We start from the raw sequence: 17,916 nt of genomic DNA on the forward strand, positions 1-17,916 counted from the left end.
GCAGGTCAGCCAGCCAGTCAGTCAGTCAGTCAGCCAGTCAGTCAGTCAGTCAGTCAGGCTGGAAGTCAGCCAGTCAGTCAGCCAGTCAGTCAGCCAGGCAGTCAGCCAGGCAGTCAGCCAGACAGGCAGTCAGCCAGTCAGGCATTTAGGCAGTCAGTCAGCCAGCCAGCCAGCCAGCCAGGCAGTCAGCCAGTCAGCCAGTCAGTCAGTCAGTCAGCCAGTCAGGCAGTCAGTCAGCCAGTCAGGCAGTAAGTCAGCCGGTCAGTCAGCCAGTCAGTCAGCCAGGCAGTCAGCCAGCCAGGCAGTCAGCCAGTCAGGCATTTAGGCAGTCAGTCAGCCAGCCAGCCAGGCAGTCAGCCAGTCAGCCAGGCAGTCAGTCAGTCAGTCAGGCAGTCAGTCAGCCAGTCAGGCAGTAAGTCAGCCAGTCAGCCAGCCAGCCAGCCAGGCAGTCAGCCAGTCAGGCTGTCAGTCAGTCAGTCAGCCAGTCAGGCAGTCAGTCAGCCAGTCAGGCAGTAAGTCAGCCAGTCAGTCAGTCAGTCAGCCAGTCAGTCAGCCAGGCACCATATCCTAGTTAATTGATTAATCTTGGGCTACACATGGCACTGTATGTCTGTCTGATTTATGATAGGAAGCGCTGACAATGAAGAATCTGACCAATTCAAATTTTTAATTGCCAATGAAAAACTCAATATTTATGGTGGTCCCTCTGTCTGTCTGGATGAATGGGGAAATGGATTGAGCTAGTTAAGCATATTCCTTATCACAATGAGAAATAGTGCTTTAACTCGACTAAAGCCCTTTGAAGTCTGATTAATACTATTGGATAGATCTGTGTTTTTTTGTTCAAACAATAGAATTGAACAGAAAAATGTAATTATTAAATTATTCAACAGTGCCAAAGGTAATATTTTTCATAGTACTTTCTCTGTCTTTCTACTGCAAAATGTGTCAAATGCTGAGGTTTTAAAAATGACAGATCTGACTGCCTTTCATTTCTCCTTTCATTTCTGTTTTCAGGACAACCAGGGCTACAAGTAGAACACAAAACAACGTGACATTAACAGTTGGCATTCATGAGCTTTTATTGACAAATGGCAACAAATTTAAAAAAGTCAGCCAAGCAAGAACCTAATAATAATGAATTTATATGAATGCTGTAAGTACATACATTTTTTTCTCACAATGTTTAACAGGGGTTAAAAGTCCAAAACACACCAGTGTCCCGATGGGACTCATTGGGTTTGACTTCCTCATGGTATTAAAAATCATTTAAGTCTGATTCATTTTACAGAATTATACAAAATACTTTTCAAGTTCAGTAAAAACATATATCAAAATAATTGTTCCTGAGGCCTCAGAGTGTGGCGCAGTGTATCGCAACTCCTTGTGGTTGGCCGGGCGCCTCCAGGCTGACTCCGGTCGTCAGTTCAACGGTTTTTCCTCTGACACATTGGTGCACTTGGCTTCCGAGGTTAAACGGGCGGGTGTTAAGAGGCGTGGTTTGGCGGGTCATGTTTCGGAGGACACATGACTCGACCTTCGCCTCTCCCGAGCCCGTTGGGAAGATGCAGCGATGAGACAAGATCGGAATTGGATCGCAATTGGATATCGCTAAACTGGGGAGAAAAGGTGGGTAAAAAAAAATATGATTATAAAATGTGTTCCTGGAGATATGTCCTGCTGCAGATGCTATGGAATTTATATCTTATTGATCTTTTACCAAATGAAAGAAATCACTAGAATACTGCAAACGATGCATCTGCAAGTCTAGCTACACTCATTCTACCACTGCGTTTAAAGCAGAAAACCATATTCCCTTTGACTAGTAAGTCCACAAATGATGTGTTTGTTGTGATTCTAAATGTTGAGTTATGTATACAGTATATTCCCATGTAGACCCACAACTATCCTTTGGGTTAGTAAGCACAATTACCATGGTTATGGACACTATCATTGCCCTGTAACCCTTATGCAATGGACATGGTCAGAGTTGGATCAAGGGGTATGTAATTATACTGTCCACACGGGTCAAGGCCGAAATAAGCAGCTGTTTTGGCATATGAGACCTTTATTCATGTAATCTGCAGGAGCAAGAGAACAAGGGAGAGAGAGAGAGAGAGAGAGAGGGTGAGAGAGAGAGAGAGAGAGAGAGAGAGACAGAGAGAGAGAGAGAAAGAGAGACAGAGAGACAGAGAGAGAGAGAGAGAGAGAGAGAGAGAGAGAGAGAGAGAGAGAGAGAGAGAGAGAGAGAGAGAGAGGGCGATTTGGCCCTGAACAAAGAGTACACAGCAGCAGAATACATGACCACTGTGACTGACCCAAACTGAAGGAAAGCTTTGACTATGTACAGACTCAGTGAGCATAGCCTTGCTATTGAGAAAGGCCGCCGTAAGCAGACCTGTCTCCCAAGAGAAGACTATATGCACACTGTCCACAAAGTGAGGTAGAAACTGAGCTGCACTTCCTAACCTCCTGCCAAATGTATGACCATATTAGAGACACATATTTCTCTCATATTACACAGACCCACAAATAATTGGAAAATACATCAAATTTTGATAAACTCCCATATCTACTGGGTGAAATACCACAGTGTGCCATTACAGCTGCAAGATGTGTGACCTGTTGCCACAAGAAAAGGGCAACCAGTGAAGAACAAACACCATTGTAAAGACAACCCATATTTATCTTTATTTATTACCTATTTGCACATCGTTACAACACTGCACATAGCCATAATATATAACATTTGAAATGTCTCTATTCATCAGAAAGAGAGAGAAGGGCTCTTACCAAGCAGACCAATCACATCTTCTTCTGTGTTCCCATCTCTGCGTCATCTTGCCATGGCCTCCAAAATCTGAAACAGAATGTCATTATTTAGTCATGTCTGGAGGCACAGTGTTATTTCTGTCCTGATCATTGTGACTGCAGCAGAGTTGTACTCAAATGTGACTGTTCTTTTTTTAATGACCTTTAATTAACCAGGCAAGTCAGTTAAGAACAAATCCTTATTTACAATGACAGCCTACACCGGTCAAACCCTAAACCAGGACGATACTGGGCCAATTGTGCACCACCCTATGGTACTCCAAATCACAGCCGGTTGTGATACAGCCTGGATTTGAACCAGGGTGCCTGTAGTGACACCTCAAGCACTGAGACACAGTGCCTTAGACCGCTGCGCCACTCAGGATCCTCATGACTACAGTAAAATGAAGCCAGACTGAATCAGGGCTGGGTTTTTAGAAGCCTCATGACTACAGTAAAATGAAGCCAGACTGAATCAGGCCTGGGTTTTTAGAAGTCTCATGACTACAGTAAAATGAAGCCAGACTCTGAATCAGGCCTGGGTTTTTAAAAGCCTCATGACTACAGTAAAATGAAGCCAGACTGAATCAGGCCTGGGTTTTTAGAAGCCTCATGACTACAGTAAAATGAAGCCAGACTGAATCAGGCCTGGGTTTTTAGAAGCCTCATGACTACAGTAAAATGAAGCCAGACTGAATCAGGCCTGGGTTTTTAGAAGTCTCATGACTACAGTAAAATGAAGCAAGACTGAATCAGGCCTGGGTTTTTAGAAGCCTCATGACTACAGTAAAATGAAGCCAGACTGAATCAGGCCTGGGTTTTTAAAAGCCTCATGACTACAGTAAAATGAAGCCAGACTGAATCAGGCCTGGGTTTTTAAAAGCCTCATGACTACAGTAAAATGAAGCCAGACTGAATCAGGCCTGGGTTTTTAGAAGCCTCATGACTACAGTAAAATGAAGCCAGACTGAATCAGGCCTGGGTTTTTAGAAGCCTCATGACTACAGTAAAATGAAGCCAGACTGAATCAGGCCTGGGTTTTTAGAAGCCTCATGACTACAGTAAAATGAAGCCAGACTGAATCAGGCCTGGGTTTTTAGAAGCCTCATGACTACAGTAAAATGAAGCCAGACTCTGAATCAGGCCTGGGTTTTTAAAAGCCTCATGACTACAGTAAAATGAAGCCAGACTGAATCAGGCCTGGGTTTTTAGAAGCCTCATGACTACAGTAAAATGAAGCCAGACTGAATCAGGCCTGGGTTTTTAGAAGTCTCATGACTACAGTAAATTAATGGAGAAACACAAGCCCTGTTTCTGAACAAACTGAAGGTGAAAATACAGAGGAGTAGATAATCAAGGCCACAAGCCCTGATACTCTAACCACCTAGCTAATCGTGAGGTGGACTAGTTCTGTCACAAAGTTCTCCTGCAGATTATATTCTGTAATAGTTCATTATTAACAGAACATACTTTGTGTAAACGTTTGGTTTAAATGAATGCAACCCTACAGCTATGACTAGTGAAACCAAGGACATGCATAACACAAGGGTTTTGGACAAGGTGAATATAAAAACTGGTTTCACAGTTCACCAAGCAAGACTTTCCAATAACAGGCTGGTGTTAATAATACATTGTATAATAAAGAAGAAGAACGGAAGAATACCCTGATCACTGAGATCCATCATTTCTATTGTCTATTGTGTTGTATTGTAGTTGTTTAATAAAAAATAAAAAGAACTCACAAAAAAAGTATATATATATATATACAGTATATATAACGTTTTAAAAAAGTAGGATGTCTCTGGTGATCGCCTGCATGTTACAAAGCTGTGAGTTTAGTATTTGAGAAGATGCTGAACTTGTAATTCCCATGGGTTCCCACGGACCACTGCCAATGGAAACTCCTTCCACCACACCATCCACTGTGTCTTATGAGGAGAGGGAGAAAAAACGGCCTGTCAAAGCAGCTAGCTCAACGTTTGTATTCACATGTCCTTTCATCCCGGAGCCCCCCCCCCCCAACGTTTTCAAAGGCATTAAGAGACAGTTTATGAGGGAATTTATGGAGGGCATTCACATTAACAGTGATGATAAAACAAAGATTAGTTTTTGTCAGAAGTTCACATTGGGCCTTATTGTGGTTTTCGCTGTTACCCTGCTGGGCTCTAACTCTGCTCAGCTCTAAGAGCAGTGCGGTTAAGTTGGCTAGCAGGAACCACGTTATTGGTCCATGGCTTTTAAATGCTTGGGTGATTGGTTGAGAGATTTTAAATGGTAGGGTGTGACTGTGCAGCAGTTCAAGTGTAGTTAAAGCGTTTCTAATTAGTGGTATGGACTGGTGGTGTGACCCATAAGGCCATAGAAAACAGTTCTGCTGAACAGAGACGCCACAGAGCAATTAAACACAAAATACTACATCCTAGATCTGTTTTCAAACTATATCTCAAACCCATGATGACACATGCAGAATCTTACTTATCTGACATGGTATATATCTTCACATGCTATTTAGACAGCACAAACAAAGTAACAAAGAATCAAGTTCAACTTTAAAGCATTTGTCACATAGTGATGTCGTGACTATTAAGGGAGCGTCAAACAAAGTGCCTAGTATCAAGTTCAACTTTAAGGCATTTGTCACATAATGATGCTGTGACTATTTAGGGAGTGTCAAACAAAGTGCCTAGTATCAAGTATCAAATACAAGTTCAAATGTATTTCTATCATATTTGCATGTCTGGATTAAGTGTAGGTTGGCTATACTGTATACAGTATATGCAGTACATTCAGAAAGTATTCAGACCCCTTGACTTTTTCCACATTTTGTTAGGTTACAGCCTTATTCAAAAATTGATTCAATTGTTTTTTTCCCCTCATCAATCTACACACAATACCCCATAATGACAAAGCAAAAAGAGGTTTCTAGAAATTTTTGCAAAAAAATGAAATAAAAAACGGATATATCTCATTTACATAAATATTCAGACCCTTTACTCAATTCTTTGTTGAAGCACCTTTGGCAGCGATTACAGCCTTCAGTGTTTTTGACTATGACGCTACAAGCTTGGCACACCTGTATTTGGGGAGTTTCTCACATTCTTCTCTGCAGATCCTCTCTAGCTCCGTCATGTTGGATGGGGAGCGTCGCTGTACAGCTATTTTCAGGTCTCTCCAGAGATGTTCGATTGGGTTCAAATTCGGGCTCTAGCTGGGCCACTCAAGGACATTCAGAGACTTGTCCCAAAGTCAGCCCTGCATTGTCTTTTCTGTGTGCTTAGGGTCGTTGTCCTGTTGGAAGGTGAACCTACAACCCAGTCTGAGGTCCTGAGTGCTCTGGAAAAGGTTTTCATCAAGGATCTTTGTGCTTTGCTCCGTTCATCTAACCCTCGATCCTGACTGGTCTCCCGCAGATGGAAAACATCCCCACAGTTTGATGCTGCCACCACCATGCTTCACCGTAGGGATGATGCCAATTCCTTCGACCTCATGGCTTGGTTTTTGCTCTGACATGCACTGTCAACTGTGGGATCTTATATAGACAGGTGTGTGCCCTTCCAAATCATGTCCAATCAATTTAATTTACCACAGGTGCACTCCAATCAAGTTGTAGAAACTGTATTCTGTATAACTGTATACTGTATAACTGTTTACTGTATAACTGTATAACTGTATTCTGTATAACTGTATTCTGTATAACTGTATAACGGTATACTGTATAACTGTTTACTGTATAACTGTATAACTGTATACTGTATAACTGTATACTGTATACTGTATAACGGTATACTGTATAACTGTTTACTGTATAACTGTATAACTGTATTCTGTATAACTGTATACTGTATACTGTATAACGGTATACTGTATAACTGTTTACTGTATACTGTATAACTGTTTACTGTATAACTGTATAACTGTGTAACGGTTTACTGTATAACTGTATACTGTATAAATATATACTGTATAACTGTATACTGTATAACTGTATACTCTATAACTGTTTACTGTATAACTGTATAACTGTATAACTGTATAACGGTTTACTGTATAACTGTGTAACTGTATACTGTATTACTGTATACTGTTTACTGTATACTGTATACTGTTTACTGTTTACTGTTTACTGTATAACTGTATATTGTATAACTGTATACTGTATAACTGTTTACTGTATGACTGTATAAATGCATACTGTATACTGTTTACTGTATGACTGTATAACTGTATAACTGTATGCTGTATAACTGTTTACTGTATCACAGTATACTGTATAACTGTATACTGTATAATGTATACTATATAACTGTTTACTGTTTACTGTCTAAATGCATACTGTATACTGTTTACTGTTTACTGTATAACTGTATACTGTATACTGTATTACTGTATAACTGTTTACTGTATACTGTATACTGTATAACTGTATAACTGTATAACTGCACGTAACTGTATACTGTTTACTGTATAACTGTTTACTGTATAACTGTATAACTGGATAATGTTTACTGTTTACTGTATAACTGTATAACTGTATACTGTATTACTGTATAACTGTTTACTGTATCACAGTATACTGTATAACTGTTTACTGTATAACTGTATTACTGTATGTATAACTGTATAACTGTTTACTGTATAATGTATAAATGTATACTGTATACTGTTTACTGTATAACTGTATAACTGTATACTGTATATTGTATGAATGTATACTGTATACTGTATAACTGTTTACTGTATAACTGTATAACTGTATAACTGTATACTGTATAAATGTATACTGTATAACTGTTTACTATATAACTGTATAACTGTATAACTGTATAACGGTTTACTGTATAACTGTGTAACTGTATACTGTATTACTGTATACTGTTTACTGTATAACTGTATATTGTATAACTGTATACTGTATAACTGTTTACTGTATGACTGTATACTGTATACTGTATACTGTATAACTGTTTACTGTATACTGTATAAATGCATACTGTATACTGTTTAATGAATGACTGTATAACTGTATAACTGTTTACTGTATCACAGTATACTGTATAACTGTATACTGTATAACTGTATACTATATAAGTGTTTACTGTATACTGTGTAAATGCATAACTGTATACTGTATAACTGTATAACTGTATACTGTATAACTGTTTACTGTATAATGTATACTGTTTACTGTTTACTGTATACTCTATACTGTATTACTGTATAACTGTTTACTGTATAACTGTATACTGTATTACTCTATAACTGTTTACTGTATAACTGTATTACTGTATAATGTATACTGTTTACTGTTTACTGTATAACTGTTTACTCTATACTGTATTACTGTATAACTGTATACTGTATACTGTATAACTGTATAACTGTATAACTGTATACTGTATAACTGTTTACTGTATAATGTATACTGTTTACTGTTTACTGTATACTCTATACTGTATTACTGTATAACTGTTTACTGTATAACTGTATACTGTATTACTGTATAACTGTTTACTGTATAACTGTATTACTGTATAATGTATACTGTTTACTGTTTACTCTATAACTGTTTACTGTATACTGTATTACTGTATAACTGTTTACTGTATACTGTATAACTGTATAACTGTATACTGTATAACTGTTTACTGTATAATGTATACTGTTTACTGTTTACTGTATACTCTATACTGTATTACTGTATAACTGTTTACTGTATTACTGTATAACTGTTTACTGTATAACTGTATTACTGTATAATGTATACTGTATACTGTATTACTGTATAACTGTTTACTGTATACTGTATTACTGTATAACTGTTTACTGTATACTGTATTACTGTATAACTGTTTACTGTATACTGTATACTGTATAACTGTATAACTGCATAACTGTATACTGTATAACTGTTTACTGTATAATGTATACTGTTTACTGTTTACTGTATACTCTATACTTTATTACTGTATAACTGTTTACTGTATAACTGTATACTGTATAAATGTATAACTGTATTACTGTATAACTGTTTACTGTATAACTGTATTACTGTATAATGTATACTGTTTACTGTATAACTGTTTACTGTATACTGTATAACTGTATAACTGTTTACTGTATAACTGTATAACTGTATAACTGTTTACTGTATAACTGTATAACTGTATTACTGTATTACTGTATAACTGTTTACTGTATAACTGTATTACTGTATAATGTATACTGTTTACTGTTTACTGTATAACTGTTTACTGTATACTGTATTACTGTATAACTGTTTACTGTATAACTGTATAACTGTTTACTGTATAACTGTATAACTGTATAACTGTTTACTGTATAACTGTTTACTGTATAACTGTATAACTGTTTACTGTATAACTGTTTACTGTAGAACTGTATACTGTATACTGTATAACTGTATACACGTATATGTTGGATCATATACAGTTGCCATGTACATACAAAGTCCTTGCTTGTAGGCAACAACAAGAGCTGTTCACACATACAGTGTCTACATAAGACCTTGGATAGTCTACACTGGGGCTAGATGCTTTAGAGCCATAGTAGAATCATTAGGATTGCTGAGACACTGACAAACTACAGTAATTAAAGTGCGGGACAATATAAGAGAACACAACAAATACAGTCACTTGAATATGGTTTCAGTGCGCGGAGACTTTTTCCCGTAATTACAGCGGACGACACTAATTTCTACAGTATCAAGTTGTTAAACCACATCTTCTCATTCTAAATCCAATCCTCTCCTAATTGTAGGCAATCATGTTGGTTTGTATAAACAGAGAGTTTTCAGCCCTAGTTGTATCTCAGAGAAAGGACTAAAAAGCTTTTCCAGCACCATGTCTCTGACTCTGTTTCTGCCTGTGATGTGAGAGTCTGCTGACTCCAAGACATGATGTCAGAGCTCTGGACCGCACCTCCACGGAACACCTTCAGTGTGGTTAGTCTGATCTGACTGACAGATCACTACACACACACACGCACGCACGCACGCACGCACGCACGCACACACACACACACACACACACACACACACACACACACCTGCACACACACACACACACACGCCTGCACACACACACACACACACACACGCCTGCACACACACACACACACACACACACACACACACACACACACACACACACACACACACACACACACACACACACACACACACACACACACACACACACACACACACACTGCAGTGGATAGCTGACCAATATTGCTTGTTTTTTTAATTAAATGTACTGATCTTAACTTTTTTTGTAAATATTGTTTCCACCACAAGAGGCAGTGCTTCTCCTGGCCGGTGATTTTAATGAAGGAAAACTAAAATCCGTTTGACCTCATTGTTACCAGCATGTCACCTGTGCAACTAGAGGTGAATAAACTCTAGATCACCTTTACTCCACACAGAGATGCGTACAAAGCTCTCCCTCACCCTCCCTTTGGCAAATCAGACCATAACTCTATCCTCCTGATTCCTGCTTACAAGCAAAAACTCAAACAGGAAGTACCAGTAAGTACCAGTGGTGTGGGGGCTGTGCTTTGGCAAAGTGGGTGGGGTTATATCCTACCTGTTTGGCCCTGTCCGGGGGTTTCATCGGATGGGGCCACAGTGTCTCCTGACCCCTCCTGTCTCAGCCTCCAGTATTTATGCTGCAGTAGTTTATGTGTCTGGGGGCTAGGGTCAGTCTGTCACATCTGGAGTATTTCTCTTGTCTTTTCCGGTGTTCTGTGTGAATTTAAATATGCTCTCTCTAATTCTCTCTTTCTCTCTTTCTTTCTTTCTCTCTCTCGGAGGACCTGAGCCCTAGGACCATGCCTCAGGACTACCTGGCTTGATGACTCTTTGCTGTCCCCAGTCCACCTGGCCGTGCTGCTGCTCCAGTTCCAACTGTTCTGCCTGCGGCTATGGAACCCTGACCTGTTCACCGGACGTGCTACTTGTCCCAGACCTGCTGTCCCAGACCTGCTGGAACCCTGACCTGTTCACCGGACGTGCTACCTGTCCCAGACCTGCTGTTTTCAACTCTCTAGAGACAGCAGGAGCGGTAGAGATACTCTCAAAGATCGGTTATGAAAAAGCCAACTGACACTTACTCTTGTGTTACTGACTTGTTGCGCCCTCGACAACTACTATGATTATTATTATTTGACCATGCTGGTCATTTATGAACATTTGAACATCTTGGCCATGTGCTGTTATAATCTCCACCCGGCACAGCCAGAAGAGGACTGGCCACCCCTCATGGCCTGGTTCCTCTCTAGGTTTCTTCCTAGGTTTTGGCCTTTCTAGGGAGTTTTTCCTAGCCACCGTGCTTCTACACCTGCATTGCTTGCTGTTGGGGTTTTAGGCTGGGTTTCTGTACAGCGCTTTGAGACATCAGCTGATGTAAGAAGGGCTATATAAATACATTTGATTTGATTTGATAAAACGCTTAATACAGAAGTGGTCCAATGAAGCAGATGCTAAGCTACAGGACTGTTTCGCTAGCAGAGATTGAAATATTTTCCGGGGGTTTACCACATCAGTTACCGGCTTCATTAATAAGTGCATCGATGACGTCGTCCCCACAGTGACCGGACGTACATATCCCAACCAGAAGCCATGGAATTCAGACAACATCCGCACTGAGCTAAAGGCTAGAGCTGCCGCTTTCAAGGTACGGAACACTAATCTGGACGCTTATAAGAAAACCCACTACGACCTCCGACGAACCATCAAACAGGCAAAGCATCAATACAGGACTAAGATGGAATCCTACTACGCCGGCTATGACGCTCATCGGATGTGGCAGGGCTTTCAAACTATCAGGGATTATGAAGGGAAAACCAGCCACGAGCTGCCCAGCGAGGCTAGCATACCAGACGATCTAAATGCCTTCCATGCTCGCTTCGAGGCCAATAACACTGAACCATACATGAGAGCACCAGCAGTTCCGGACGACTGTGTGATCTCGCTCTCCGTAGCCGATGTGAGTAGGACCTTTAAACAGGTTAACATTCACAAGGCCGCGGGGCCAGACGGATTACCAGGATGTGTCCTCAGAGCATGCCCTGACCACCTGGCGGGTGTCTTCACTGCCATTTTCCACCTCTCCCTGACCCAGTCTGTAATACCTACATGTTTCAAGCAGACCACAATAGTCCCTGTGCCCAAGAACGCCAAGGTAACCTGTCTAAATGACTATCCCCCCGTAAACACTCACATCTGTAGCCATGAAGTGCTTTGAGGGGCTGGTCAAGGCTCACATCAACACCATCATCCCAGAAACCCTGGACCCACTCTAATTCACATACAGTATTGCCCCAACAGTCATGTGAAATCCATAGATTAGGACCTAATGAATTTATTTCAATTGACTGATTTCCTTATATGAATCGTTGAAATTGTTGCATGTTGCGTTTATATTTTTGTTCAGTATAAAGTATGCATGCCATGGACAGACTATTTGACTTAATGTGCACATTGCAAAAGACTGTATTTCATAGCAAATTTAGCAAAATTGCAAATTGCACTTTATGAATGCATCCCGACAAAAACCACCAAGTTCCAGGTGAGAGGAAGCCACCACCTCAGCTCATCTGGAAGGAATGATGAATGAGAGAATATTTGTCCTCCTGGCTGTAACAGGAAACCCCTGGTCCAGAAATGGAAGTACAAACCACATGAATCTAGCTCATGTGTTGTGTTTACCCAAGAGCCAATTTACACAGGTGGGAGGGAGGGACGGAGGGAGTGAGCGTGAGAGAGAGAGAGAGAGAGAGAAAAGAGAGACTAAAGGATGGAGAGCATTCACTACGAAGGACTCTGGTTATAACAGAGTTCTGAGCTCTGACTGGTTGACAATGGAGGCTCGACTGGTTAAAGATAATAACAGAGAGGACTCTGCTGGTTAAAGACTAATAACAGAGAGGACTCTGACTGGTTAAAGACTAATAACAGAGAGGACTCTGACTGGTTAAAGACTAATAACAGAGAGGACTCTGACTGGTTAAAGACTAATAACAGAGAGGACTCTGACTGGTTAAAGACTAATAACAGAGAGGACTCTGACTGGTTAAAGACTAATAACAGAGAGGACTCTGACTGGTTAAAGACTAATAACAGAGAGGACTCTGACTGGTTAAAGACTAATAACAGAGAGGACTCTGACTGGTTAAAGACTAATAACAGAGAGGACTCTGACTGGTTAAAGACTAATAACAGAGAGGACTCTGACTGGTTAAAGACTAATGACAGAGAGGACTCTGACTGGTTAAAGACTAATAACAGAGAGGACTCTGGTTATAACAGAGAGGACTCTGACTGGTTAAAGACTAATAACAGAGAGGACTCTGACTGGTTAAAGACTAATAACAGAGAGGACTCTGACTGGTTAAAGACTGATAACAGAGAGGACTCTGACTGGTTAAAGACTAATAACAGAGAGGACTCTGACTGGTTAAAGACTAATAACAGAGAGGACTCTGACTGGTTAAAGACTAATAACAGAGAGGACTCTGACTGGTTAAAGGACTAATAACAGAGAGGACTCTGACTGGTTAAAGACTAATAACAGAGAGGACTCTGACTGGTTAAAGACTAATAACAGAGAGGACTCTGACTGGTTAAAGACTAATAACAGAGAGGACTCTGACTGGTTAAAGACTAATAACAGAGAGGACTCTGACTGGTTAAAGACTAATAACAGAGAGGACTCTGACTGGTTAAAGACTAATAACAGAGAGGACTCTGACTGGTTAAAGACTAATAACAGAGAGCACTCTGACTGGTTAAAGACTAATAACAGAGAGGACTCTGACTGGTTAAAGGACTAATAACAGAGAGGACTCTGACTGGTTAAAGACTCATAACAGAGAGGACTCTGACTGGTTAAAGACTAATAACAGAGAGGACTCTGACTGGTTAAAGACTAATAACAGAGAGGACTCTGACTGGTTAAAGACTAATAACAGAGAGGACTCTGACTGGTTAAAGACTAATAACAGAGAGGACTCTGACTGGTTAAAGACTAATAACAGAGAGGACTCTGACTGGTTAAAGACTAATAACAGAGAGGACTCTGACTGGTTAAAGACTAATAACAGAGAGGACTCTGACTGGTTAAAGACTAATAACAGAGAGGACTCTGACTGGTTAAAGACTAATAACAGAGAGGACTCTGACTGGTTAAAGACTAATAACAGAGAGGACTCTGACTGGTTAAAGACTAATAACAGAGAGGACTCTTAATTCAATTAAATTCAAAAGGCTTTATTGGCCTGGGAAACATGTTTACATTGCCAAAGTAAGTGAAATAAACATTAAACAAAAGTGAGATGAAACAAAGAACAACACCAACAACAAATGTACAGTAAACATTGAACTCATAAAGGTTTCAAAACTATAAAGACATTTCAAATGTTATATTATCAATTATGTACAGTGTTTTTAACTATGTGCAAATAGTTGTAGTACAAATAGTAGGGGAAGATAAACAGATAAATATAGGTTGTATTTACAGTGTTGTTTGTGGTTACCCTGTTTTCATGGCAACTGGTCACATATCTTGCTACTGTGATTGCACATTGTGGTAGTTCGCCAAATTGAGATGGGAGTTTATCAATGTTTGATTAGTTTGAAAATGTGTTTGTGGGTCTGTGTGATCTGTGGGAAATGTGTGTGTCTAATATGGTCATATGTTTGGCAGGTATTCTGCCACTGTGTACTCTCTGTTTAGGGCCAAATAGCATCCTAGTTTGATCAGTTTTTTTGTTCATTCTTTCCAATGTGTCAAATTACCTTTTTGTTTTCTCATGATTTGGTTGGGTCTAAATGTGCTACTGTCCTTCCATAACAAAGTCATCACCTACAGAGAGATGAACCTGGAGAAGAGTCCCACAAGCAAGCTGGTCCTGTTGCTGTCCTGGGGCTCTGTGGGGTCTGTTTGTGTTTGTGAACAGAGCCCCAGGACAGCAACAGGACCAGCTTGCTTGTGGGACTCTTCTCCAGGTTCATCTCTCTGTAGGTGATGACTTTGTTATGGAAGGTTTGGAAATCACTTCCTTTTAGGTGGTTGTAGAATTATAACGGCTCTTTTCTGGATTGTGACAATTAGCGGGTATAGTCTCTCTCTCTCTCTCTCTCTCTCTCTCTCTCTCCTCTCTCTCTCTCTCTCTCTCTCTCTCTCTCTCTCTGTGGTAGGCAGGTCAGAGAGATCAAGCTGCTTCTCATACTTGGCCCAGGATACAGGCTGCGTCTAGGACTGTTGCGGTGTTACCACCATATTACCGCCACACTGGTAGTCATGAGTCATAACCGCAGTGAAATTCCAATTACATTTACATTTAAGTCATTTAGCAGACGCTCTTATCCAGAGCGACTTACAATTGACAGTTGATTCACGGTAATCTCCTTTTATGCACTGTGGACATGCTTTGGTAGTACCTAACCTGCTAACTACCATCAGGTGCTAATGGCCTGGTACTCAGGGCTATATTGCTACAATCAGGCCTGGTACTCAGGGCTATATTGCTACAATTGCTACAATCAGGTCCTAATGGCCTAGTACTCAGGACTATATTGCTACCATCAGGTCCTAATGGCCTAGTACTCACGACTATACTGCTACCATCAGGTCCTAATGGCCTGGTACTCAGGGCTATATTGCTACAATGAGGTCCTAATGACCTGGTACTCAGGGCTATATTGCTACAATGAGGTCCTAATGACCTTGTATTCAGGGTTATATTGCTACCATCAGGTCCTAATGACCTGGTACTCAGGGCTATATTGTGTCTCCATCAGGTCCTAATGGCCTATTACTCAGGGCTCTATTGTTTCTCCATTAGGTCCTAATGGCCTGGTACTCAGGGTTCTATTGTCCCTCCATCAGGTCCTCATGGCATAGTACTCAGGGCTCTATTGTTTCTCCATCAGGTCCTAATGGCCTGTTACTCAGGGTTCTATTGTCCCTCCATCAGGTCCTAATGGCCTGGTACTCAGGGCTCTATTGTCCCTCCATCAGGTCCTAATGGCCTGGTACTCAGGGCTCTATTGTTTCTCCATCAGGTCCTAATGGCCTGGTACTCAGGGCTCTATTGTTTCTCCATCAGGTCCTAATGGCCTGGTACTCAGGGCTCTATTGTCCCTCCATCAGGTCCTAATGGCCTGGTACTCAGGGTTCTATTGTCCCTCCATCAGGTCCTAATGGCCTGGTACTCAGGGTTCTATTGTCCCTCCATCAGGTCCTAATGGCCTGGTACTCAGGGCTCTATTGTTTCTCCATCAGGTCCTAATGGCCTGGTACTCAGGGTTCTATTGTCCCTCCATCAGGTCCTAATGGCCTGTTACTCAGGGTTCTATTGTCCCTCCATCAGGTCCTAATGGCCTGGTACTCAGGGCTCTATTGTTTCTCCATCAGGTCCTAATGGCCTGGTACTCAGGGTTCTATTGTGTCTCCATCAGGTCCTAATGGCCTGTTACTCAGGGTTCTATTGTCCCTCCATCAGGTCCTAATGGCCTGGTACTCAGGGCTCTATTGTTTCTCCATCAGGTCCTAATGGCCTGGTACTCAGGGTTCTATTGTCCCTCCATCAGGTCCTAATGGCCTGTTACTCAGGGTTCTATTGTCCCTCCATCAGGTCCTAATGGCCTGGTACTCAGGGTTCTATTGTCCCTCCATCAGGTCCTAATGGCCTGGTACTCAGGGTTCTATTGTCCCTCCATCAGGTCCTAATGGCCTGGTACTCAGGGCTCTATTGTTTCTCCATCAGGTCCTAATGGCCTGGTACTCAGGGTTCTATTGTCCCTCCATCAGGTCCTAATGGCCTGGTACTCAGGGCTCTATTGTTTCTCCATCAGGTCCTAATGGCCTGGTACTCAGGGTTCTATTGTCCCTCCATCAGGTCCTAATGGCCTGTTACTCAGGGTTCTATTGTCCCTCCATCAGGTCCTAATGGCCTGGTACTCAGGGTTCTATTGTCCCTCCATCAGGTCCTAATGGCCTGGTACTCAGGGTTCTATTGTCCCTCCATCAGGTCCTAATGGCCTGGTACTCAGGGCTCTATTGTTTCTCCATCAGGTCCTAATGGCCTGGTACTCAGGGTTCTATTGTCCCTCCATCAGGTCCTAATGGCCTGGTACTCAGGGCTCTATTGTTTCTCCATCAGGTCCTAATGGCCTGGTACTCAGGGTTCTATTGTCCCTCCATCAGGTCCTAATGGCCTGTTACTCAGGGTTCTATTGTCCCTCCATCAGGTCCTAATGGCCTGGTACTCAGGGTTCTATTGTCCCTCCATCAGGTCCTAATGGCCTGGTACTCAGGGTTCTATTGTCCCTCCATCAGGTCCTAATGGCCTGGTACTCAGGGCTCTATTGTTTCTCCATCAGGTCCTAATGGCCTGGTACTCAGGGTTCTATTGTCCCTCCATCAGGTCCTAATGGCCTGGTACTCAGGGCTCTATTGTTTCTCCATCAGGTCCTAATGGCCTGGTACTCAGGGTTCTATTGTCCCTCCATCAGGTCCTAATGGCCTGGTACTCAGGGTTCTATTGTCCCTCCATCAGGTCCTAATGGCCTGGTACTCAGGGCTCTATTGTCCCTCATACCACCCTGACATCAATGCAAATGCCATATAAAATCAAATCAAATCAAACACCTGTGGTCAAAACAGTAGGCCTATAGTACTTCTAAAACTCACCTCACTGTGATTGATCAATATGAAGAAACAAGTTCAACGGCAGGTTGAAACAGTGTATAACATGGTTGTTGTGGGTTTTGTATCAAAGCCTAGCACAACTAAATGGCCAGCGCTTTCTAAGGTGATGTTTAATTCTAAACAACCAGAAGCATATTAGAACCTATTCATATGTGTAGGCTTCTGAGCCCAAGCCTGGGGGGGGGGGGACTGAATTATAATGATGATGGTGCTGTTATACAATACACAGCCTACTGCATATTACTCATGACAGAAAAAACATAAAACAAAACTGATTTAAGATGTCTTTGGTACATAATTGGTCTGGCCTATAGTCCAAAATTAAAGAAAAATGAAAGTAATTGCCTTTGAGTGTGGACTGTATTATTCTAAA

General features: G+C 41.3%; 1 long non-coding RNA gene across 1 annotated transcript in view; it reads right to left on the reverse strand.

Annotated features, from left to right (window-relative positions):
* Positions 1 to 1,064: 1,064 nt before the first annotated feature.
* LOC106592698 (uncharacterized) overlaps positions 1,065 to 17,916 on the reverse strand; it is a 188,676-nt gene continuing 171,824 nt past the window's right edge. The window contains exons 3-4 of the long non-coding RNA XR_014379735.1: positions 2,794 to 2,860; positions 1,065 to 1,616 (exon numbers count right to left, since the gene is read on the reverse strand). This is a non-coding gene — a long non-coding RNA (uncharacterized LOC106592698). The remainder of the gene's footprint in view (positions 1,617 to 2,793; positions 2,861 to 17,916) is intronic.

Source organism: Salmo salar, chromosome 02 (assembly GCF_965601325.2).
Source record: "Salmo salar chromosome 02, fSalSal1, whole genome shotgun sequence".
Classification (NCBI taxonomy): Eukaryota; Metazoa; Chordata; class Actinopteri; order Salmoniformes; family Salmonidae; genus Salmo; species Salmo salar.